The sequence below is a fragment of the Pristiophorus japonicus genome, chromosome 18 (assembly GCF_044704955.1).
Source record: "Pristiophorus japonicus isolate sPriJap1 chromosome 18, sPriJap1.hap1, whole genome shotgun sequence".
Lineage (NCBI taxonomy): Eukaryota > Metazoa > Chordata > Chondrichthyes > Pristiophoridae > Pristiophorus > Pristiophorus japonicus.
The window spans coordinates 105,262,316-105,286,901 of NC_091994.1; the positions used below are offsets into that span (position 1 = coordinate 105,262,316).

General features: G+C 48.1%; 1 long non-coding RNA gene across 1 annotated transcript in view; it reads left to right on the plus strand.

The window, feature by feature from the left end:
* Positions 1–24,586, plus strand: part of LOC139229328 (uncharacterized) — a 92,698-nt gene that overhangs the window by 24,386 nt on the left and 43,726 nt on the right. The window lies entirely within an intron of this gene.

A 24,586-nucleotide genomic window follows, 5' to 3' on the forward strand; every position in this document is an offset into this window, starting at 1 on the left:
AGGTGGCAGTGTGTGGAGTGCAGGAGTACTGATTTTTGTTAAGAGAGAAAATCTCTTTGTCATAAACTTGTTCCTTAATACTGCCAACCTCCTAATCTAGTCTGACGCTCCAGTGCAGTGCTGAGGGAACGCTGTACTGTCGGAAGTACCGTCTTTCGGATGAGACGTTACACCGAAGCCCCGTCTGCTTTCTCGAGTGGACGTAAAAGATCCGAGGGACTATTTTGAAGAAGAACAATGGAGTTCTCCCCAGTGCCCTGGCCAATATTTATCCATCAATCAACATAGCAATAAACAGATTAGCTGGGAGCTTGCTGTGCACAAATTAGCTGCTGCGTTTCCCACATTACAACAATGACTGCACTCCAACAGTACTTCATTGGCTGCAAAGCGCTTTCTTTCTTTAAAACATGGTTATCTTCAAAAAGTTTACAGATCTCGGAGACAGATCTCCAAATAGGCATTAGACCCAATTAAAACATTTTGAACAGTATTTGTGTCGGTTTAGCACTCACAGTGCGGTTTTGGACGCTGGGAGTGCAGAATGATGAATTTGAGCATGTTAGCGCTGGACTTCCCACAATGAGGAATAAAGAAGCGGAGTTTGAGAATTCTGTTTGAACTGCTCATTTCTAAATAAAATTCAAATTGTGAATTTATTTTTTAAAAGTTGTTGTTTGTCCTTCGAGGCAGTGGTTCTTAAACTGGAAACATCATCTGTAGCATTAACCCAGCCCAGTAACATTACCCCAGCCCAGTAACATTAACCCAGCTCAGTAACATTACCCCAGCCCAGTAACATTAACCCAGCTCAGTAACATTACCCCAGCCCAGTAACATTAACCCAGCCCAGTAACATTATCATACTATAGTAACATTAATGAAACAAAGTTAAATTAATCCAACCTCATAACATTAATTAACAAAGTTAAATTAACCCAACCTAGTAACATTAATGAAACAAAGTTAAATTAATCCAACCTCATAACATTAATGAAACAAAGTTAAATTAATCCAGCCCAGCAACATTAACCCAACCTAGTAAAATTAATCAAACTATTTAGTAACATTAATCAAAGTTAAATTAACCCAATCTAGTAACATTAATAAAACAAAGTTAAATTAACCCACCTAGTAACATTAATGAAACAAAGTTAAATTAATCCAACCTCATAACATTAATTAACAAAGTTAAATTAACCCAACCTAGTAACATTAATGAAACAAAGTTAAATTAATCCAGCCCAGCAACATTAACCCAACCTAGTAAAATTAATCAAACTATTTAGTAACATTAATCAAAGTTGAATTAACCCAATCTAGTAACATTAATAAAACAAAGTTAAATTAACCCAACCTAGTAACATTAATGAAATAAAGTTAAATTAATCCAGCCCAGCAACATTAACCCAGCCCAGTAACATTAATGAAACTTTATCAGTGATGTGCTTCAGCAGTTCTCAGCTCCTCCGTCTGTTGTGGTGAACGTTATTTTTAACATTTGGAACCTTACAGTTATGCACGGAATGCTTCTGTGCAGTTTGCCCCACACACAGGGGCAACTTGAGGCACGGCCAGCTGGGAGCCCTTGTACACGGATCACTGAAAACTAGCATGCAGGTACAGAAGGCAATTAAGAAAGCAAATGGTATGTTGGCCTTTATTACAAGAGGATTTGAGTATAAGAGTAAAGACATCTTACTGCAAGTATATAGGGCCCTGGTGAGACCGCACCTGGAGTATTGTGTACAGTTTTGGTCTCCTTACCTAATGAAGGATATACTTGCCAGAGGGAGTGCAATGCAGGTTCACCAGACTGATTCCTGGGATGGGAGGATTGTCCTATGGGGAGAGATTGAGTAGACTAGGCCTATATTCTCTAGAGTTTAGAAGAATGGGAGATGATCTCATTGAAACATACACAATTCTTACAGGGCTTGACAGGGTAGATGCAGGGAGGATGTTTGCCCTGGGCTGAGGAGTCTGGAACCAGGGGTCACAGTCTCAGAATAAGGGCTTGGCCATTTAGGACAGAGAGGAGGAGAAATGTCTTCACTCAGAGGGTGGTGAATCTTCATCTGAACATCTTTGCTTTGTGAAGAGAGCGCAAACAAGCAGGTCACAAACATCATCAACCAGAAGATTAGGGAGAAAGTTGTGAGCTTTGAAAGGTTTGTCTTAAGCTGTCTTAACCCGTTGATCTTGTTATCATCTTTTGTGAAAGTCATAATGAGCAATATGAACAGTTTAACAGATACAGTAATATTGATGCACAGTAGGGTGCAATAGTTCATTTTGTTATTGGTAGATCTTCCATGGCATTGCTCATGGGTAGTCTGGAGCCTGCAGCCTGCTTACTGAGCCCCACTCTCTGTTCCATCAGGGCATGGCTCCTCCCAGCCCGAGAATTTGGTGCTCTCTCCCTGCTCTGTAAATGTAGACAACCACTGATCATTGGTAGATCTCCCATGGCATTACACGGCAAGGTCTGGCAGGTGGGCAATAGTCACAAATGTTTACTAGGCCCCACTTTAAAGACCCAGACAGACATTTACCCCCAGCTACCTGCAGCTACATAACAGGGATTAAAGGAACTGGTTCATCCCCCGTGACCCTTCTCTCGGGCAAGTCTTATTGAGAAGCCTTGGCTCCAACAACACGTAGAGCCCAGCAAGAATTGGTCTCGGCTCCACCCAGAAGCTCTGACCTGCTCCTCCATCTCCCTGGCACCGACACAGCATCAGTGTGTCCTGATCAATGGTGTGCTGCACCACCATCGATCTGAGGGTCCAGCTCTACACCACTACAAACCCCCGAAACACACGCGCTGTTTCAGAAGGACATTGGAGCCCTGGAATCATCCTCCGCCCAGAGATGGGGGCACGGAGAGGGCAAACAAGCTCACCATTGCCCACCGCCCATGTACACTCTTCTCTGGGTCGTAACCAAGTGCAAAGCTGTTATTGCATTCTAGCGCATCAAGTCTGTCATGTATGTACATGCTGTTTGTAGCCACCAGATGGTGTCATTGTTGGAGGCCACTGAGCAACACGCACATGGTGCTACTCTGGTATAAAAGGCCAGCCATTTTGTGAGTCAAGCACTTTGGGCCATAATAAAGCAGAGCCAAGGGTGTACCTTGCTTAGTTAAACAGTACTCAGTTTGTACCTTTATTGCATACTTAACAAAGTCATTGTAACCTAAAGCCAAAGGGATTTTGGCCAAACACAGTTGCATCAAGGTGAGGCTCTTTAACTGGACAGGTCAAACCGTGACAGCACAGGGCAAGCCTGATCCTCACAAAGTGCATCACAGTGAGATCAGACATCACAATAGGTTTGTAAACTGGGCCAACTTGAGGCACAATCGGTTTAAGTGAAGGAAAGGGAGCTGTACTGACTATGACTAACTGGTTACTCTCTCGAGGAGCGAAGTTATGCTAAACCTATATCAAATCTTGGTTAGACCACACCTGGAGTGCTGCATACAATTCTGGTCACCATATTACAGAATGGATATCGAGGCACTAGAGAAGGCGCAGAGATGATTTACAAGGATGATACTAGAAAGGCAAGGGTATACTTATCAGGAAAGGATGAACAGGCTGGGTCTCTTTTTGCTTAAATAAAGAAGACTAAGGAGTGATGTAATAGAGGTCTTTAAAATTATGAAAGGTATTGATAGATTAGTTACTGAGAGAGAGAGTGTTTCCACTTGTGGGGAAGAGCATAACTTGAGGCCATCAATATAAGTTGTCACGAAGAAATCCAATAGGAAATTCAGAAGAAACATCTTTACCCGGAGAGTGGTGAGAATGTGGAACTCGCTACCACAGGGAGTGGTTGAAGCGAATAGTATCGATGCATTTAAGGGGAGGCTAGACAAGCACATGGAGGAGAAGGGAATAGAGGGTTATGCTGATAGATTTAGATGAGGAAAGTTGGAGGAGGCTCGAGTGGAGCATAAATTCCATCATTGACTGGTTGGACCGAATGGCCTGTTTCTGTGCCGTATATCCGATGTAATCCTATGTAATCATTCACCTCCATAAGCCTTTACAAGGCTTTATCCGGACCACAATGTCCTTTGTACCATGCTAGCACATCATTCCAGATTAGGACCTGGAATGCAGGGAGCTCACAACAAGTAACCTTCGATGCCCTGTCCAGCTCCACCTCCCCAAGCAGTGACCGCCTGATAGCCCACCACAGAGCTGGGTGGGTGGGTCACTTCCAGTACTTCCCTGTGGAAGTGAATTACTCTGCATGCTTGGGTCCAGGAGACCAGAAGTAGTGAGTATCCTCTGCATTAGCAGCTTGCTTTTCACAACATGGCTTGGTTTGACCATCAGAGGAACTATCTACCAGTGGGCATTCTGGTCACCATCCACACTGAGAGTGAGAGATAGTCATCCAGAAGGCTCAACTGTTGAGGATATGTCTCCAGTTAAGCGTTCGTGATGACTATCACTCGGCCAGTAATGTTCCCACAGTTCTCCTTTGTCGCAGCATTGGAACAAGAGATGGTGGTCTTGGGGCACAGTGCCCTCACGGCGTTTGTGCTGCAGCCATCGGGCTTTTCAAGTAATACTGCGACATGTGTGGAGGGCCACATTCAGGATGAACGGGCTTCAAGACCAGTGGACATGGATGAGTTCACTTGGCATTTCGGCAGGCTCGGGTTGTGAACAGTATAATCGGACATTGTACACTTTCAGACTCGGTCAGGGGTAAGTCAGCATATCTACAGACAGACAGTATGACAGTAGTCCGATATTTCAACAGTCTGGGACTCCCTCCTCGGTCCCTCTGTCAAGTTGACGTGTTGCTTCCCATTGGCGCTTGACCGGCGGGTAACACTCTTGTTGCCACATTAGGCCAGGGTGGACAATACTACAGTCAGCCGCTCTGTGGTTCACCCTGACCCGTGGATGATCAACACTGAGGTAGTCCAGAATATCTTCAGCACTTTGGGGGTTTACCAGATCGATCGACTTGCTTGTATCACCGGACCGGACAATCACCTCTCTGCTCAAGGACCTCAGGCAGTCAGGGCGGAGGCTGGACAGTCTTTCGTTCTTTAGTTTCTAGATTCTGTTGCTCAGGGTTGCCGGATCTCCAGGATGCTGCAGAGAATTGCAGCAGAAGGTGGTTCTGGTTAACCCTTTACTTGCCTCACAAACCGTGCTTCTCATACACCCTGGTGTTGAATATTGCCGCTCTGACTTCAGAAGCTCACAGGAGTCATTTGAAGATTAAAGACAAGCCTACTTTTTTTTAAGAGTATCTATTTTTCATTCCAACATCCTGCACACACTGTTGGACACTGACCAACTGGTACTCAGGGTGAGAAGGGCGGACCCTGCAAGGGAACAGACTCTCCGGCTCCCAGGACAAATTGATCAAAGTGAGTGTTATTCATGGACGGCACCAGCGCCAGATCCAATCAGTAAACTGATCCATCAGGACCTGGACTTGGATCTTACCAGCTTCTGATTGGTAGCCTGGCTGTTGAGATGGAATGCCCATCAGATTAGGGTATACCAGCAGTGTGGCATTCATGGGTAATGATCACTTTATCATGTCTCTCCTGGTCGCATAAGCCTCTGTTTCCCATCCTCCTCGTTAATCACCAGCAGTGTGTGGAGATTGCCCGACTGAAGATTGTTGTGTATGGAGAAAGAGTCAGACTGAACTCAGACTTTTATTGCAGGTCTCCAGAGTGCCTCTCCAACCTCTGAAGCCTCCTTAAATACCTGTGCTCCCAAGGGATTATGGGATTCCTTGGGACTCCAGGGGATGAGCCCTCTGGTGGCTGTACAGAGTAAATACAAGTTTACATATATAACACTTCCCCCCCCCCCCAAAGTCAATAATGTAACTATTTGCAATGTGAGTCGATCTGGGGCCCTTCTTGCCCTGGTTGATTGTCTCGGTGTGAAAGCTGGTGTTGTTGAATCATTTGTTGGGTCCTCACTGGGCTGCAGTGCAGCTGGCCTTGCTGGGCTGCCTGGTGTGTTGGGCCCTGCTGGGCTGTTGTGGACAATGGGTTCTGCTTCGTGGTCAACCGTTGTGCCGGTTGCCACTGGTGTGTATGTTTCGGGATCAAACAAGGTGGGTTGCTCAGGAGAGTCCGTGAATCTGAGTTTGATTTGGTCCAAGTGTTTCCGGTGAATGAGTCCATTTGAAAGTTTGACCCGAAACACCCTGCTCCCCTCTTTGGCCATGACGGTGCCGGGAAGTCACTTGGGACCTTGTCCATAATTTAATACAAATACAGGATCATTGATTTCAATCTCGCGTGACACATTTGCGCTATCATGGTATGCACTTTGTTGAAGCCGCCTGCTCTCTACCTGTTCATGTAGATCAGGGTGAACTAATGAGAGCCTTGTCTTAAGTGCTTTTTACATGAGCAGTTCAGCAGGTGGGATCCCAGGGAGTGAGTGGGGTCTCGTGCGGTAGCTAAGCAGGACTCGGGATAGGTGAGTCTGCAGTGAGCCTTCAGTTACCCTCTTCAAGCCTTGTTTGATGGTTTGCACTGCTCTCTCTGCCTGACCATTGGACGCTGGTTTAAACGGGGCAGATGTGACATGTTTGATCCCGTTACGGGTCATGAATTCTTTGAACTCAGCACTGGCCCGTTGTCGCTCACCAGGACATCGGGTAGGCCGTGTGTGGCAAACATGGCCCACAGGCTTTCAGTAGTGGCATCGGACGTGCTAGACGACATTATCTTACATTCAATCCACTTGGAGTACGCGTCTACAACCACAAGGAACACTTTACCCAAGAACGGGCCTGCATAGTCGACGTGTACCCTAGACCACGGTTTGGAGGGTCAAGGCCATAAACTTAGCGGCGCCTCCCTGGGTACATTGCTTAACTGTGAGCATGTATTACATCTGTGAACGCAGGATTCTAAGTCCGCAGGGGGAACTGAGGGAAATCTTTATTAGTCGGGAAATTGTGTTGGGGAAATTGATGGGATTGAAGGCCGATAAATCCCCAGGGCCTGATGGACTGCATCCCAGAGTACTTAAGGAGGTGGCCTTGGAAATAGCGGATGCATTGACAGTCATTTTCCAACATTCCATTGACTCTGGATCAGTTCCTATGGAGTGGAGGGTAGCCAATGTAACCCCACTTTTTAAAAAAGGAGGGAGAGAGAAAACAGGGAATTATAGACCGGTCAGCCTGACCTCAGTAGTGGGTAAAATGATGGAATCAATTATTAAGGATGTCATAGCAGTGCATCTGGAAAATAGTGACATGATAGGTCCAAGTCAGCATGGATTTGTGAAAGGGAAATCATGCTTGACAAATCTTCTGGAATTTTTTGAGGATGTTTCCAGTAAAGTGGACAAAGGAGAACCAGTTAATGTGGTATATTTGGACTTTCAGAAGGCTTTCGACAAGGTCCCACACAAGAGATTAATGTGCAAAGTTAAAGCACATGGGATTGGGGGTAGTGTGCTGACGTGGATTGAGAACTGGTTGTCAGACAGGAAGCAAAGAGTAGGAGTAAACGGGTACTTTTCAGAATGGCAGGCAGTGACTAGTGGGGTGCCGCAAGGTTCTGTGCTGGGGCCCCAGCTGTTTACATTGTACATTAATGATTTAGACGAGGGGATTAAATGCAGTATCTCCAAATTTGCGGATGACACTAAGTTGGGTGGCAGTGTGAGCTGCGAGGAGGATGCTATTAGGCTGCAGAGTGACTTGGATAGGTTAGGTGAGTGGGTAAATGCATGGCAGATGAAGTATAATGTGGATAAATGTGAGGTTATCCACTTTGGTGGTAAAAACAGAGAGACAGACTATTATCTGAATGGTGACAGATTAGGAAAAGGGAAGGTGCAACGAGACCTGGGTGTCATGGTACATCAGTCATTGAAGGTTAGCATGCAGGTACAGCAGGCGGTTAAGAAAGCAAATGGCATGTTGGCCTTCATAGCGAGGGGATTTGAATACAGGGGCAGGGAGGTGTTGCTACAGTTGTACAGGGCCTTGGTGAGGCCACACCTGGAGTATTGTGTACAGTTTTGGTCTCCTAACTTGAGGAAGGACATTCTTGCTATTGAGGGAGTGCAGCGAAGATTCACCAGACTGATTCCCAGGATGGCGGGACTGACCTATCAAGAAAGACTGGATCAACCGGGCTTGTATTCACTGGAGTTCAGAAGAATGAGAGGGGACCTCATAGAAACGTTTAAAATTCTGACGGGTTTAGACAGGTTAGATGCAGGAAGAATGTTCCCAATGTTGGGGAAGTCCAGAACCAGGGGTCACAGTCTGAGGATAAGGGGTAAGCCATTTAGGACCGAGATGAGGAGAAACTTCTTCACCCAGAGAGTGGTGAACCTGTGGAATTCTCTACCACAGAAAGTAGTTGAGGCCAATTCACTAAATATATTCAAAAGGGAGTTAGATGAAGTCCTTACTACTCGGGGGATCAAGGGTTATGGCGAGAAAGCAGGAAGGGGGTACTGAAGTTTCATGTTCAGCCATGAACTCATTGAATGGCTGTGCAGGCTAGAAGGGCTGAATGGCCTGCTCCTGCACCTATTTTCTATGTTTCTATGTTTCTATGCATCGATACCGGGCCACCACACATGGGATCTGACTATTGCTTTCATCATTACGATCCCTGGATGGGTACTGTAGAGGTTATTGATGAAGGTGTCTCTGCCCTTCTTAGGGACCACTACTCGATTGCCCCACAGAAGGCAGTCTACCTGTATAGACATTTCATCTTTGCGCTGCTGGAACGGCTTTATCTCTTCCTGCATTTCCACTGGGACACTGGACCAGCTCCAGTGAAGCACACAGCTTTTGACTAGAGATAATAAGGGATCCTGGCTTGTCCAGGTTTTGATCTGCCGGGCAGTGACTGGTGATTGTTCACTCTCAAATGCTTCCATAACCATGGCTAGATCTGCGGGCTGCGCCATTTCCGCCCCCGTGGTGGGCAATGGCAGCCTACTGAGAGCATCGGCGCAGTTTTCTGTGCCTGGTCTGTGGCGGATGGCGTTGTATGCGGACAACGTGAGCGCCCATCTCTGGATGCGGGCCGATGTGTTGGTATTTATCCCTTTACTCTCGGAGAACAGGGATATGTGGCTCATGGTCAGTTTCCAATTCGAATTTTAGCCCAAACAGGTATTGATGCATTAGCTTTACCCCATAGACACACGCTAATGCTTCTTTCTCAATCATGCTGTAGGCTCGCTCAGCCTTAGACAGACTCCTGGATACATAAGCAACCGGTTGCCGTTTCCCAATCATTAGCTTGTTGCAATACACACCCGACGCCATATGACGACGCATCACATGCTAGTACCAAACGCTTACATGGATCATACAACACAAGAAATTTGTTTGAGCATAACAATTTTCTCACTTTTCCAAAGGCATTTTCTTGGCTTTTGCCCCAAACCCATTCGTCCCCTTTTTGTAGGAAGGCATGTAGTGGTTCTAACAATGTGCTGAGACCCGGTAAGAAGTTACCAAAGTCGTTCAAGAGTCCTAGAAACGACCGCAGCTCCGTCACGTTCTGTGACCTCGGTGCGTTCTCGATTGCCTCCGTCTTCGCGTTGGTGGGCCTGATGCCGTCCGCCGCAATCCTCCTTCCCAGGAACTCTACTTCAGGCGCCAGGAAAACGCACTTCGAGTGTTTTAACCTGAGCCCCATGCGGTTGAGTCGACTAAGAACCTCCTGCAGCTTCTGCAGGTGCTCAGCTGTGTTCCGACCTGTGACTAAGATGTCGTCCTGGAAGACCACGGTATGCCGGGACCGACTTCAGTAAGCTTTCCATGTTTCTCTGGAGTATCGCCGCCACCAATCAGATTCCAAATGGGCATCTGTTATAAATGAAAAGACCTTTGTGCGTGTTGTTGCAGGTGAGGGCCTTCAATGATTCCTCCAGTTCCTGCGTCATGTAGACTGAAGTCAGATGCAGCTTCGTGAACGTCTTTCCTCCCACCAGCATTGCAAAAAGATCGTCGGCCTTTGATAGTGGGTATTGGTCCTGCAGGGAGAAATGATTGATAGTTACTTTGTAATCGCCACAGATTCTGACGCTGCCGTCTCCCTTGAGGACTGGGACGATAGGACTGGCCCACTCATTGTACTCGATCGGGAAAATGATGCCCTCTCTTTACAGCCGGTCTAGCTTGATCTCTACCCTTTCTCTCACCATGTACCTACCGTACTGCTCTTGCCTTGTGATGGATGGGTCGCGCCCCCGGAATTCGGTGGATCTGCACTTTTGCTCCTTAGCTCGAACAGCGAAGGAAATTTGTTTAAGACCTGGACACACGAAGTGTCGTCAGCGGGCGATAGCACTCGGACATCATCCCAGTTCCAGCGTATCTTTCCCAGCCAACTCCTGCCGAGCAGCGTGGGACCATCGTCCGGTACCACTCAGAGTGATAGCTTGTGCGCCACTCCATCATAGGAGACCTCCATCACAGGAATCAGTTCTTTCGTGTAAGTTCTTAGTTTCGTACGAACTGGAGTTAAGACTGGCCTTGAGGCCTTGTTGCACCACAACCTTTCGAAAGTCTTTTTGCCCATGATGGACTGACTCGCGCCCATGTCCAGCTCCATTGACACTGGGACTTCATTTAGTTCAACATTCAGCATTATCGGGGGACAATTCATGGTGAATTTGTGCACCCCGTATACCTCTGCCTCCTCGATCTGAGACTCTGGTTCGTCGTGATCCTCCGTGGATCTGTCCTCCTCTGCACCATGGTGGTTTGCAGGTTTAACAGGCTTAGCAGCTCATCTGCACACTCGTTGGAGGTGCTCCATTGTTCCATAGCCCTTGCAAACGTAATCTTTGAATCGGCATGAATGGAAACGATGATCACCCCCGCAGAGCCAACAAGGTGTTAATGGCCTTGCATTCATCAACCTTGATGGTGGACTCTGAGACATCTGCGGACGTGTAGCTGCAGGTATGTGTGACCTGCCCTGTACGTTATGATTTGAAGACAACATCACTTTGTTCACAGTACCTGTAGCAACAGTTGTGTGCTGAGAGATTTGCTTCGTATTGTCACTGGTGGCAATGAACGCCTGGGCTATCACTATGGCCTTACTCAAGGTTGGTGTTTCTACAGTCAAAAGTTTGCGAAGTATGGTTTCGTGGCAAATTCCAAGTACGAAAAAGTCTCTGAGCATGTGCTCCAAATGTCCTTCAAATTCGCAATATCCTGCAAGGCGTCTTAGCTCGGCGACATAACTCGCCACTTCCTGGCCTTCAGACCTTCTGTCGGTGTAGAACCAATACCTCGCCATCAGAACGCTTTCCTTCGGGTTCAAATGCTCTCGGACCAGTGTGCACAAATCGTCGTACGATTTATCCATGGGTTTCGCTGGAGTGAGCAGATTCTTCATGAGGCCATACATTGGTGCCCCACAGACGGTGAGGAGGATCACTCTACATTTGGCCGCACTCTCTTCCCCATCTGGCTCGTTGGCCACGAAGCATTGGTCGAGTCGTTCCACAAAAGTTTCCCAATCATCTCCCTCCGAGAATTTCTCCAGGATGCCCACTGTTCTCTGCATCTTTGAGTTTGCTATCTGTATCTCGTCGCCAGCTGTTGTGTATGAAGAAAGAGTCAGACTGAACACTGTGAACTCAAAGTAAAGTGTGACCTCAGTCTTTTATTGCAGGTCTCCAGAGAGCCTCTCCAACCTGTGAAGCCTCCTTAAATACCTGTGCTCCCAAGGGATTATGGGATCCCTTGGGACTCCAGGGGATGAGCCCTCTGGTGGCTGTAGAGGGTAAATACAAGTTTACATATATAACAAAGATCAGCTCCCTTGTAAGCTCCTCTTCATTCTTCAAGTGACGGCATTTTCAAGGCACCTGGTTGTCGCTCGTGTCTTGTGGGGAGGGAAGTGAATGGATTCTCTTCGTTCTGGGTTGTCTTTGGGTGTCAACAAGCTGAGTTCTGGAGTGTGCTAAAAGTTAACACAGCACGGGAGTCGGGGAAACACATTTTCCTTGGCAAATTGTGCCCGTGCATCCCGATAATGAGGTCCATGTTCCCCACCACCACATAAGGAGAAACTAGTGCAGGTTGATCAAAGAGGCGGGTTTTAAGGAGCGTATTGAAGGAGGAAAGAGAGGTATAGCGAGGCGGAAAGGTATGGGCGGGGGTTGGGGAATTCCAGAGTTTAGGGCCTCGGCAATAGAAGGCACGGCCACCAATGGTTAAGCGATTAAATTCAGGGATGCTCAAGAGGACAAAATTATGTATAATGATCCAATTCCGGAAGGGGATGAGCTCCCATTACCTGGCCACTGATTGATTGACAAGTAGATTTTAAGGGAACCATCGCAAAGCATAAAGGAGGCGTGACCCTGACTGACCCTGACTGATTGACCCTGCAGGGTGATCTGGGGGGAGGGGGTGGGGCTAACTACTTGTCTGCTGGTTGAGGAGTTTTTGACCTTTTTTATATGATAGCAGATTTTCAACGTGGATTAAGTGTGTTGCATATAAGATGGGTGTCAGAACAGTTCTAGATGTTTCAAAACTACAAGGTGTGCAACAGAAGGCTTCCTGTAATTCATGTGTGAAATGCAGAAAGTAAGCTTGTGGGGGGCGTTATCTGTTAGCCCCATTACCAGGATAACCTCGCACACGCTCGATCGACTTGTATCACTGGACAATCCATCATCAGCCCATAGGCAGTCCCTCGAAACGAGGATGACTTGCTTCCACGCCAAAATAAAGGACGAGTTCACAGGTGTTTCGAATGAAGAACCCGAACTACATCCTTAAGGGTGGAAGATGCCTGTGCGTGGATTTTTTTAACGTGTGGTGGCCGTTGCACACCAGCCACCACACGGGGCTTGACAGAGCTCGGTCTTGGTCCAGTGGCAAGGGTTAACCAAGGATTACTGGACAATCACCAACTTGTTCACAGCAGGGAGAGAGGAGGCACGTGTGGAGCATAAACTCCGGCATAGAGTAGTTGGGCCGAACAGCCTGATCCTGTGCTGTAAATACCATGTAATGAGAATCGGGCAACTCAACGCCTGACATGTGATGGCATTGTGCTAAAACTGTGCTGGGAGTGGGGGGGTCACTAAGTGGGGTATGGTAGTATAATGACTCTGTTACTGGACTAATGATCCGGAGATGTGAGTTCAAACCCACTCATGGCAACTGGGGAATTTAAATTCAGTAAAATTAAATAAAAGCTAGTATCAGTGATGGTGACCATGAAACTACTGGATTGTCGTAAAAACCCATCTGGTTCAGTAATGACCTTTCCCGGTCTGGCCTGTATGTGACTCCAGACCCACAGCAATGTGGTTGACTCTGAACTGCCCTCGGAAATGGCCCAGCGAGCCACTCAGTTGTATTCAAGAAGGCGGCTCACCACCACTTTCTCGAGGGTAATTAGGGTGGGCCTTGCTGGCAACACCCACAACCTGAGAATACATTTTTAAAAGTGGTAAAAATGTGCCCGCTGCCCACTGATGAAGGGGGAGGGGAAGTACAGGTACAGAGCTTCTCGGCTGTGGGCGTTACTGTGCGGGCAAGTTTACTTTGAGGCTGCACCAGGCTGGGAGAGACGTTCTGGTTCCAGGCCGGCCACTGAACCCGGTGCAAACGCCGGCTGATTTCCCTCTGCACGGGCCCCAAGGGCTCTGAGCTGAACTGGAGCCTCTCAGCTCCTGTCTGGCTGAGATCGTGCTAACTCGGGATTGAACCTGGGACTTTCCTGTTCTACATACCTCACACACTCCCTGTGGTAACGATTTCCGCATTCTCACCGCTCTCTGGGTAAAGAAGTTGCTCCTGAATTCCCAGTTGGATTTGTGGTGACTGTTTTATATTGATGGCCTCGAGTCTTGGGCTCCCCACAAGTGGAAATCTGTTCTCTAATTCTAGCCTACCAATCCTTTCATAATCTTGAAGACCTCTATCAGGTCACCTCTCAGCCTTCTCTTTTCTAGAGAAACTATGCCCCAGCCCGTTCAGTCCCTCCTGATCGTTGTATAAGAACATAAGAAATAGGAGTAGGCCATACAGCCCCCTCGAACCCACTCTGCCATTCAACACGATCATTGCTGATCCGATCATGGACTCAGGTCCACTTCCCTGCCTGCTCTCCATAATCCCTTATTCCCTTATCGTTTAAGAAACTGTCCATTTCTGACTTAAATTTATTCAATGTCCCAGCTTCCACAGCTCTCTGAGGCAGCGAATTCCACAGATTTACAACCCTCTGAGAGAAGAAATTTCTCCTCATCTCAGTTTTAAATGGGCGGCCCCTTATTCTAAGATCATGCCCTCTAGTTCTAGTCTCCCCCATCAGTGGAAACATTCTCTCTGCATCCACCTTGTCGAGCCCCTTCATAATCTTATACGTTTCGATAAGATCACCTCTCATTCTTCTGAATTCCAATGAGTACAGGCCCAACCTACTCAACCTTTCCTCATAAGTCAACCCCCTCATCTCCGGAATCAACCTGATATAACACGTGGCAGATGAAATTTAACACAGAAAAGTGCGAAGTAATACATTTCGGTAGGATGAATGCGGAGAGGCAATATAAATTAAATGGTACAATCTTAAAATGGGAGCACAAGCAGAGAGACCTGGGGGTACGTGTGCATAAATCGTTGAAGGTGGCAGGGCAGGTGGAGAAAGCGGTTAAAAAGGCTCACAGGATCCTGGGCTTCATAAATAGAGGTAAAGAGTACAAAATCAAGGAAGTTATAATGAACCTGTATAAAACACTGGTTCGGCCCCAACTGGAGTATTGTGTCCAATTCTGGGCACCGCACTTTAGGAAGGATGTGAAGGCCTTAGAGAGGGCGCAGAAAAGATTTACGAGAATGGTTCCAGGGATGAGGGACTTCAGTGACGGGGATAGACTGGAGAAGCTGGGGTTGTTCTTCTTGGAGCAGAGAAGGTTGAGAGGAGATTTGATCGAGGTGTTCAAAATCATGAGGGGTCTAGACAGAGCAGAGAGAGAGAAACTGTTCCCCATTGGTGGAAGGGTTGAGAACCAGAGATAACAAATTTAAGGTGATTGACAGAAGAACCAAAGGCGATGTAAGAAAAAACATTTTTACGCAGCGAGTGGTTAGGAGGCAGACTCAATTTTATCTTTGAAAGGATCGGAGTCCGAAGTCTGCGCATACGCGATTATTTTTGTTCTGTTGACGGTGTTTGCTGCACGTGGTCGCCCTATTTTCAAAATGGCGTCAGTACCGTCCACTTAAGGTAGGCTAAGATCAGGTAACACCTTACTTTTTGGGACGGTATTTAGGGCGGGCAGTAAATGGATCTTAGTGATCAAATTTGCGTTTTTGGGCCTTTTCCGATGGGCGGGCAGTATGGACTACCATCAGCGGTAAATATCTGATGAATTTACCGCCGGTGGGATTGTGGGCAGTAAGTGGGCAGTAATGGATTTTTTTAAATCAAATTCGCATTTCTGGGCAGTAAGTGGGTGGTAATATGATGCATTTCGGGCCCTATGAACATTCCTTAACAGTTCTATTACTATTTCTCCTCTTCATGGCCCAAAGAGCTGTACAGCGAGATAATTCAGAGGATGTACTTCACGTCTGCAGTCGTAGAAGGCTCTACGGGCCAGGAAGACCCCAGGCTCTCTCCCCAATCTGAGCCGAGTTGGCTGCTCTCAGTTGGGCATTGACGATGAATTAGCTACGACCGGCCTGTGCAAACAGCAGGGGATTCAGCTTGGACGTTGCAGGACTGATCCTGATCGCTATCCAGGGCTCAGTGCTGGACGCCGATCTGTATGGATCTCCGGCGTGAACGGAATCCGCATCGGGTGGTGATGCCCCGCGGAGTCGAATAGCTACACATTTGCGATGTTTGCCCGTGAATCATGGCCACGCATGAGGGCGACAGAAGCCTGTGAAACTGTTCCTGAGCAAGGTGACAAGCTTCAGGGGAGGAAGGGGGAAATATAAATGGAGACTATTCCCTCCGTTGATGTACGAGACGTCATAGGCAGCAAGGGCTACATTTTCTCTGTGGCAAATCTTTCACTGTCACCGATTCGGACGTGTTGGCGGCGGTAATCACGTGCGTTAATGTGGGCATATCAAGGTGTGGCGAGTATTTTTGTGGCGGAGGAGCGGTGAGGGATCGTGGTGGAGGTGCGGCAAATGTTTGTGGCGGAGGAGCGGTGAGAGATCGTGGCAGAAGTGCGGTGAATGAGGATACGGGGCCCAGAAGAGCCGAGGGCCCAGGGGCAGCACGGGCCAGCCCACACTGCGATGTGTGCGCTCGCTAGGTCCGTGCAGCAGAGCTGGTCTCCAGTCGTCCTGGTTCAACCCTTGCCACTGGACCAGGACCCAGCTCTGTCAAGCCCCGTGTGGTGGCTGGTGTGTAACGGCCACCCCACGTTAAAAAAAAATCCACGCACAGGGCACCTTCCGCCTCCTCAACTGGAGTTCAGGACCTGGAACATCGGGTCCTTCATTGAAACATCTGTGCACTCGTGTGGAAGCAAGTCATCCTCGTTCGAGGAACCGCCTGTGGTGATGATTCATCACAGAATGAGGCACTGCACACTTTCCGAGGGCTGGACTCGTTTCAGCCAAGTCGACATTTCCGTCGGTATGCTGACAGGCAGGTTCGATTCCTGCTGGAACCCAGTGTATGCAGGTGTGAGGAATCAATCACACAGTCAAAGCCGCCGGGAACGCTTGCTGCAGACGAGAAGGCAGCGACGGCCTGTACCCCAGCGCCGGCCAACCCAACCGGATTCCACACCTCCCAACAACAACACCAACCGGTATTTATGTAGCACCTTTAATGCAGTGAACTGTCCCAAGGCGCTTCACAGGAGTATTATGAGGATTAAAAAAATTTGACATCGAGTTGCACAAGGAGACATTCGGGCAGGACTGAAGCCTCCGGCATTCTGCCTCAAACCAGTTCCACTCCAGCTCTTGTTGAATGGATTTGAGGCTCAGCCTTTCATTGGCTGTTAATTACTTTCACCGAAATAAAATGTGCACGTACACACAGCAAGCAGTCGTTCCCAGGTATTCTCTTGAGCATCCATTGGTGGCCATGCCTTCAGGGCTGCCGAGGCCCCAAGCCCTTTTTCTAAGACCAGGGGCTGGATTTCCAGTTGGATTGCGCCTCTGTTCGCGCCCTGGAGGGGCGGTAAAGGGTGTCAATGCTTACCGCCCTGGCGGCCAGCTTCCAGCCCGCGCCGGGAAATTCGGTGCCTCTTTTGTGCTCACTGCGGCGCTGGCCTTCTATGCCTCCGGCTCCTTCCAGGCTGCAGCAGGGGACATGGAGCAGCGTTTCTCAATATGCTGCACGTTGCTGCATCCGCCACGTCACAGAGGCCCTGTACGCCCGCAGAATGGACTTCATAACGTTCCCAATGAGCAGGGAGAACCAGAATAAGCGGGCATCTGACTTTGGCAGCATTTTGGACTTCCCGAAGGTTCAGGGAGCCATTGGCTGCACACACGTGGCCTTGTGAGCACCATTCCACAACGCGGAGATATTCAGAAACCGAAAGGGATGCCACCCCTTGAACGTGTAGCCGGTGTGCGACCACACACACCCAGCGCTTACGAGCAGCGAAAGCATGCTATCCAGGGAGCGCACATGACGCTTTCATCTTGCGTGGGAGCACTGTGTCGCAATCGTTTCGGCCACCACGGGAACGGAATGGCTGGCTGCCCGGGGACAAAGGATACGGCGTAGCCACGTGGCACATGGCCCCCCCCTCACCCCCCGGAGTCACGTCTACGGCCGCAGAAACGCCTCTCTGTTCCCCTAACTATTGAGCCCCCTACCGCTACAGCTATTTTATTCTTTTTCCCTCCCCCACAGTGCAGCTGAGCCACCCGTGGTGCCTTGGACTTGGCCCTGGCTGCACTCCCCCAGAGGCACCATCGCCCTCGCCGGTGCTCAGAAGAGAATATCGGTTGGACAGCGAGATGGAGTGGCGGGGCAGGGGGGGTGGGGGGCGACTCCTGCACTGCCTGCCCAGCGTTCTTCCTCCGTCTGCTGTCAACCCACTTGCCCTCCGCCTGCACGCTTTTAAGCTGCGGGGTGACCACCTCCTGAAACGTGCTATCCACGTAGTTCTCAGCCTCGCGGATACACCGTAGTGACTCTAGCCGCTGCTCAAGCTCCGAAACGCGGAGCTCGAGTAGTTGAAGCTGGAGACACCTCCTACACAGATGGTTGTCTAGGCCGTGCAAAGCGTCCAAGACTTCCCACAGCATGTGCAGTCCACAGGACTGAGCTGCCCTGCCATCCCTCTAATTAGACTTACCTGATTATAAAAGAGAAAGAGAGTTACTTACCAATCAAACAGCCAATCACTTACCTGCCCAGACGAGGGCTGTGAGCTCCTTGCCAGAAGTGGACTCCTTGCCGACCTCCGGGCTTCCTGCTCCTCGGACTCCTGACCTCCCGAACCCCTGGACCTCCGGGCCTCCCGAACTCTCGGGCCTCCCGAACTCTCGGACCTCCCGAACTCGCGGACCTACGGGCCTCAGGTGGATCTACGCACGCGCCAAACTTATATTGCCGCGCCCTAAACCATTGGCTGGGCTTCGGGAACTATTGGGCGCCCCTGCGCATGCGTGAGGAAAGGAGCTTTTTTGCGTGGCGGTTTTGGTGGGGCGGCCAAGCACCGGCGTGTAATGCCGGATTTAGCGCCCCCCCCCCCCACCCCCCGATCATTGTCACTGAGTTTCGGCCGAATTTTCCGCACGGAGGCGCAAATTTTTATTGGGCGCTAAATTTGCCGCCATTAGCGCCCGTTGAAGACGCCAACTGAAAATCCAGCCCATAATATTCACAGAGTGAGCCTGTCAAAACTTAGCGCAAGGTTTGGAATCCCCTGGCACGGCCGGACAACACGGCACCTGTAAGATATTCCAGTCAGTACCACAAGGAAAATTACAAAGCAGACTTGCTGATGTCAACTTTCACATCACACAATCGGAAGAATTTGCTTCAAGCAACCGCGGAATTCCACAATCTCTTGGTACACAGCAAATGTGGGCGTCTAGGTATTTTTTGTCTTAAACATTTCCGTTTTATGACTGACTGCCTCTCTGCAGCTATTCATAGATCTCTGTGTGTCAGGCCGAGAACATTTTTGTTGGTGATCACAAGTGACGTGTCGTGGCTTGTTTATCAGGCAGGGGATCACAGCTTTTTATGGAAGGCCAACAATCCTGCCACATCCTTCCGTGAATGACCAGTATAACGACTAAATTAGACACAATGCAAAGCATTCCCTACATCTGTGCAATTCTGAACCAGTGCTCACAGGTATTGTGAATTGTGTCTTCCCGTGTCAGCTGTGGCTCAGTGGGTGGCACCCTCGCCCCCTCAGTCAGAAGGTCGTGGGTTCAAGTCCCAGTCCAAGGACCTGAGCACAAAAATCTAGGCTGACGCTCCCAGTGCAGTGCTGAGGGCGTGCTGCACTGTCGGAGGTGCCATCTTTCGGATGAAACTTTAAACCGAGGCCCCCGTCTGTTCTCTCAGGTGAATGTAAAAATAGATCCCGTGGAACTATTTCAAAGAAGAGCAGGGGAGTTCCCCCTGGTGTCCTGGCCAATATTTGTCCCTCAACCCACATCACTAAAGCAGATTATCTCATTACTGTTTGTGGGAGCTTGCTGTGCGCAAAATGACTGCCAAGTCTCCTATATTACAACAGTGACTACGCTCCAAAAAGTACTTCATTGGCTGTAAAGCGCTTTGGTGGTTGTGAAAGGCGCTATGGAAATGCAAGTCTTTCTTTTACTTTTTTCATAGAAACAAGTATACAGAGAACTGCCAGCTCCCACACAAACCAGCGTATCTATAGACTGGATTTATGTAAAGCCACTCCATACCGGTTTAGTATAACTACACTAAATTAGACGCAGTGCAAAGCATTCCGACTTTAAATTCATTCACGGGATGTGGGCGTCGCTGGCAAGGCCACCATTTATTGCCCATCCCTAATTGCCCCTTGAGAAGGTGGTGGTGAGCCGCCTTCTTGAACCACTGCAGTCCGTGTGGTGAAGGTGCTCCCACAGTGACTTTGTCATAGCGGCTTGGTTCAACTGAATGGCTGGTTAGGCCATTTCAGAGGGCAGTTAAGAGTCAACCACATTGCTGTGGGTCTGGAGTCACATGTAGGCCAGACCGGGTAAGGACGGCAGATTTCCTTCCCTGAAGGACATCAGTGAACCAGATGGGTTTTTACGACAATCCGGTAGTTTCATGGTCACCGTTACTAACACTAGCTTTTTAATCCAGATTTATTTAATTAACTAAATTTAAATTCCCCAGCTGCCGTGGTGGGATTTGAACTCATGTCTCCGGATTATTAGTCCAGGCCTTTGGATTACTGGTCCAGTAATATAACCGATACCCTTCCGCGGGTTTCTGTGCTGTCCAGTGCGCACTGCAAACACCTCAGATCTATAAAACCAATAATATCTTCAAAAGTAATAAATTGGCTACCGCGTTTCCCACATTACAACAGCGACTACACTTCAAAAGGTACTTCATTGGCTGTAAAGTGCTTTGGTGGTCGTGAAAGGCTCTATATAAATGCAAGTCTTTCTTTTCTTTTTATTGCCTTTTAGAGAAGATAGTAAACAAAGGCTTTTTCTGTCTGCTTAGGTAGATGTTAGAGATCCCATGGCACTATTGGAAGAAGAGCAGTGGAGATATCCTCCATCAAGACCAACAAAACAAATTAACTGGTCACTTACCTTATTTGCCATAGAGGGAGTGCAACGAAGGTTCACCAGACTGATTCCTGGGATGGGGGTATTGTCCTATGAGGAGAAATTGAGTAAACTAGGCCGATATTCTCTAGAGTTTAGAAGAATGAGAGGTGATCTAATTGCAACATACACAATTCTTACAGGGCTCGACAGGGTAGATGCAGGGAGGATGTTTTCCCTGGCTGGGGAGTCTAGAATCAGGGGTCACAGTCTCAGAATAAGGGGTTGAGATGAGGAGAAATGTCTTCACTCAGAGGGTGGTGAATCTTTGGAATTCTCTACCCCAGAGGGCTGTGGAGGCTCAGCCATTGAGTATATTCAAGGCAGAGATCGATAGATTTTTGGATATTAAGGGATATGGGGACAGTACAGGAAAGTGGAGTTACATAGAAACATAGAAAATAGGTGCAGGAGTAGGCCATTCGGCCCTTCGAACCTGCACCGCCATTCAATGAGTTCATGGCTGAACATGCAACTTCAGTACCCCATTCCTGCTTTCTCGCCATACCCCTTGATTCCCCCTAGTAGTAAGGACTACATCTAACTCCTTTTTGAATATATTTAATGAATTGGCCTCAACTACTTTCTGTGGTAGAGAATTCCACAGGTTCATCACTCTCTGGGTGAAGAAGTTTCTCCTCATCTCGGTCCTAAATGGCTTACCCCTTATCCTTAGACTGTGACCCCTGGTTCTGGTCTTCCTGCATCTAACCTGTCTAAACCTGTCAGAATTTTAAACGTTTCTACGAGATCCCCAATTATTCTTCTGAACTCCAGTGAATACAAGCCCAGTTGATCCAGTCTTTCTTGATATGTCAGTCCCACCATCCCAGGAATCAATCTGGTGAACCTTCACTGCACTCCCTCAATAGAAAGAATGTCCTTCCTCAAGTTAGGAGACCAAAACTGTACACAATTCTCCAGGTGTGGCCTCACCAAGGCCCTGTACAACTGTAGTAACACCTCCCTGCCCCTGTACTCAAATCCCCTCGCTATGAAGGCCAACATGCCATTTGCTTTCTTAACCGCCTGCTGTACCTGCATGCCAACCTTCAATGACTGATGTACCATGACACCCAGGTCTCGTTGCACCTCCCCTTTTCCTAATCTGTCACCATTCAGATAATAGTCTATCTCTCTCTTTTTACCACCAAAGTGGATAACCTCACATTTTTCCACATTATACTTCATCTGCCATGCATTTGCTCACTCACCTAACCTATCCATGTCACTCTGCAGCCTCATAGCATCCTCCTTGCATTGAGGTAGAAGATCAGCCATGATCTCATTGAATGTCGAAGCAGGCTCGAGGGGCCAAATGGCTGACTCCTGCTCCTATCTTCCTATCTCTTATGTTCTTATGTTCTTGTTAGCAGGCCACAGAACAACAGTGGCTACCCTTCAAAGGTTATTCATTCACCGTGAACTGCTTTGGACATCCTGTGAATGTGAAAAGCTTGATATAATTGCAAGTTCATTCTTTCTTTCTTGCATTTACTCACTGAGCCCTTGGGGGTGGGAATCTGGTTCTGCTTTTTGAATCCGCTGTGGATAAAGTTACCGCAGTCTCTGATTACATGACGTGGTCAGTGTCTCTCTACCGAAACTATGCTTTCAGTACCTCAAGCCATCAATCTTGCATGTGCATTGACGGCCCACCCCCCTCTCGAAGCCTGTTCACAACCACTTGTCAGAGTCATTGTTGCCGTGGAAAACAAAACCGAGCGGCCTGGGGATCAATGAAAGCCTCGACAATGCCGCATTGAAACAGGCCGGTTGTTGCTGGATCGGGAATGACTCCCATCTGTCAGTAGTGACTGTGTAAGCTCAGGGCTCATCAAGTGCTGCCACACAAGGCAAAGGGCCCATCATTATGCCATTATTTTTTCTCCATTTAGAACCCATTAGAGGAAAATCCAGAACAATTCTGGGCCTGGTATTGACAGCCCAGCTATCCATTTAACATCAGGAGAAGCTGATAGGAATGAGGGCAAAGATGTTTCAACAGCAACCACAACGAACTGTATTAATACAGTGTCTTTAAGGTAGTAAAAGTCCCAAGACATTTGACCACGTTAAAGGCACTATATAAATATAAGTTCTTATTGTTGTTGTTGAAACGTCTAGATACAGAGAGAATGTTTCCACTTGTGGGGAAGAGCATAACTAGAGGTCATCAATAGAAGATAGTCACCAAGAAACCCAGTAGGGAATTCAGAAGAAACGGTGAGAATGTGGAACTCGCTACCACAGGGAGTGGTTGAGGCGAATAGTATCGATGCATTTAAGGGGAGGCTAGACAAGCATATGGGGGAGAAGGGAATAGAGGGTTACGCTGATAGAGTTAGATGAGGAAAGACGGGAGGAGGCTCGAGTGGAGCATAAACACCGGCATGGACTGGTTGGGCTGAATGGCCTGTTTCTGTGCCGTATGTCCTGTGTAATCCCAGGCGCTTCACAGGAGCGTTATCAAACAGAATTTGACACCGGACCACATAAGGAGATATTAGGAAGCTTGGTCATAGAGGTAGGTTTTTAAGGAGCGCCTTAAAGGAGGAGAGCAAGGTAGAGAGGCGGAGAGGTTTAGGGAGGGAGTTCCAGAGCTTAGGGCCCAGGCACCAGGATGCTGTACCAGACGTTATGCGAATGTGGCTATCACCTTTGAAGTGGTACGCAAGTAGGCACCTTAAGAAGAGGAAAAAAAAAAGTCTGCACATTACCTATTCTGCCCCTGCGATAAATTGGCACCAGGAAAGGGGGCAAGCCAGAATAGAGGCTGGCACCACTTCCATTTAAGGAGTGATGTTGACTGTTGTATATGCGTTGTTGGCACCGTCACTAAAATCTACACAAAGACCTCAAAGGAATACAAGAACTACAAGAAAAACTTATACAGCACGTTTAACATCGTAAAATGTCCGAAGGCACTTCACAGGAGCGTTATGAAACAAAATTTAACACCGAGCCACATGAGATATTAGGATAGGTGACTAAAAGCTTGGTCAAGGAGGTAGGTTTTAAGGAGCATCTGATGGAGGAAAGAGAAGTAGAGAGGTGATGAGTTTTACATAGGATTACACAGGATATACGGCACAGAAACAGGCCATTCGGCCCAACCAGTCCATGCCGGTGTTTATGACCCACTCGAGCCTCCTCCCGTCTTTTCTCATCTAAATCTATCAGCATAACATAAAACGGCCACCACACATTAAAAAAATCCACGCACAGGCATCTTCCACCCTTCAGGATGTAGTTCAGGACCTGGAATATTAGGTCCTTCATTGAAACACCTGTGAACTCAGCCTTTTTTGGCATGGAAGCAAGTCATCCTCGTTTCGGGGACTGCCTATGATGACTATCAGCATAACCCTCTATTCCCTTCGCCCTCATACGCTTGTCTGACCTCTCCTTAAATGCCTCTAGATTATTTGCTTCAACCACTCCCTGTAGTAGCAAATTCCACATTCTCACCACTCTTTGGGTAAAGAGCTTTCTCCTGAATTGCCGATTGAATTTCTTGGTGACTATCTTATACTGATGGCCTCTAGCTTTAGTCAGGGAATTCCAGAGGAATTTAGACAGCTGAAGAATGATATTCTGCGACATTGAGGAAGTCATGGCACTTGACCCGGTGGCAATGGCCTTTTGAACCTTTCGTGCCCATCAGAAGTGAGTGAAGGGGTGAAGTTGGAGAGCGTCCGGTGATGGTGGTGGACCTCTGCATGGGGTCCTTGTAAGAAAAAAAGACTTGCATTTATAGAGCACCTTTCACGACCACCGGACGTCTCCAAGCACTTTA